This window comes from Brassica oleracea, chromosome C3 (assembly GCF_000695525.1).
Source record: "Brassica oleracea var. oleracea cultivar TO1000 chromosome C3, BOL, whole genome shotgun sequence".
Lineage (NCBI taxonomy): Eukaryota > Viridiplantae > Streptophyta > Magnoliopsida > Brassicales > Brassicaceae > Brassica > Brassica oleracea.
In genome coordinates, this window is record NC_027750.1 from 11,394,447 (window position 1) to 11,396,547 (window position 2,101).

Sequence of the window (2,101 nt, forward strand, 5' to 3'; positions counted from 1 at the left end):
AAGAATATCATGACTCACTACTTTCACTCATCTATGCTGAAAACAATTGAAATTTGTTATATCTTAATTTATACCTCCTAAGACATATGTTAATTACATAATTCCCATTTTTCACTTATCAAAATATTTTTTACAAAATTTTTAAATTATGTTTAAGACTAACTGTCCAGACGACTTTCAGTTAAGTCGTCTGGACGACTTATTTTCAAGTCGTCTAAACAGACGACTTGCGAGGGGTAGAAACGTAAAAAAAGTTTCGTTTTATTGTTTGGTCACAAGGGGATAGTTGTAATTTCAATAGCCTTTTAGGTTACTTTTGCCTTTGACCCAAGTTGGGGTATTGTTTTGGGTTTGACTCCAAGTTTTGAGTCACAATTGGCAATTCTCCCGACTTTTAGATGCAAGTTTTTTTTTCTTTGATCACTAAGTTTAAGTACAAAGTAAATTTAAAATTTTTATTGAGTGTGTTGTAATATGTTTGAAATTGACTATTGGTATAAAATTTTGAATAATATATAATACAATGATTTCTATTTTTTTTTTTTTACAAAGGATTTTAAAGAATATACTCCCTCCGTTCCTAAAAGATGTATGTTCTGGAAAAAAAATTTGTTTTAAAAAGATACATTTTTTACCTTTTCGATGTATGATTTTATGAAAAATTGTAAGTTTCAAAAAAATTAATGGTGTTTATTGAATTTCTATTGGCTAAAAATTATGAAAAATTATTATTCACAAAAAACAATGCATATTTAATGAGTTTTCTTAATATATGTGAAAAATCTAGAATATACATCTTTTAAAAACAGAGGGAGTATTAAATAGTGTTTACAAAGGAAGCTGATGAGAGAACCACTAACCCAGGGGGAAAAAGAAACACCAACTACAATGCAAAAGCTAGGAAGAGATTCACCCACCAGACATGGTGTTTAATTAGTCAATAAAACCATTAGTTGAGAGTAGTAGAGGTAATGGTCTAGAAACCAGACGATGGACTGGAAGTAGAAGCTACACCAGCTGTATCGATTTATAATAGTCCATCCGTTTTATAATGATTCATGTTTTAGAAGAAAAAAATTGTTTCTAATAAATTCATATTTTATATTTTTAATGTATGTAGTAATAGCAAATTGCAAACTTTAAAGACATTAATTGTATTTACTAAGTTTTAATTAGTTAAAATCATAGAAAATAGTTAAACACATAATTTAATACATTTATTGTCAAACTTTTACGTGTTTTCTTAATAAGCGTAAAAACTCTAGATATACATGAAACAGAGGAAATATGTTTTAACCAGTATGTTGGGCCATTGGTTACGATAGACCAAAAAGTGTATCAACTAATGGACCCTAAACATGTTAGCACAAATCAAACATCATAGTAAAAATCTATATGTTGTCCATAACAAGTATTGTGAATTAAAAAGCAAAACTACTATGGTCTGAACACATAAACACAATATAAAGAAAATGAGAAAAATGAAAATTTTAAATACTACGATGACTTAAACCAATATTAGTTTGTAAACAACAATACAGGCAAAATGTTTTATTAAATATAACTTCAAGACCAATAATAAGATATTGGAGAATTTTACAAATATACGTATGAATTAGAAAATTAAGAAAGTTTTTTCTGGACAAAACAAAATTAAAAAATTTATTATGTATTATATTGGTAGAGAAATAATGTGATAATTTGTTACTAACTTGGACAATATTGTTTTTCTTACAATAAAAAATAGATAGAGACAAAGAGAAAGAGAAAGAGATTGTATAATTACAAATGCTATTTTATGTTTCGTAAATATAATAGAACACAACACTATATTATTGTAATATTACATGTCAGAGATAGAGAGAGAGAAAAATTATATAATTACAATTTTATTATATATTCTAAATAGAATATAGTATGACAATATTTTATTGTAACATTACATAATAAATTTTATAAATATATGTTTTGTTTTTGAAAATTCAAAACATGTACTATAAAATGAAATCTATATTTCTTATAGGTAAATAAAATATTTGAATACGTAATTTTTAAACTGAAAAAAATAATTAAAATGAAAGGTGAAAATGATGAATAAGGA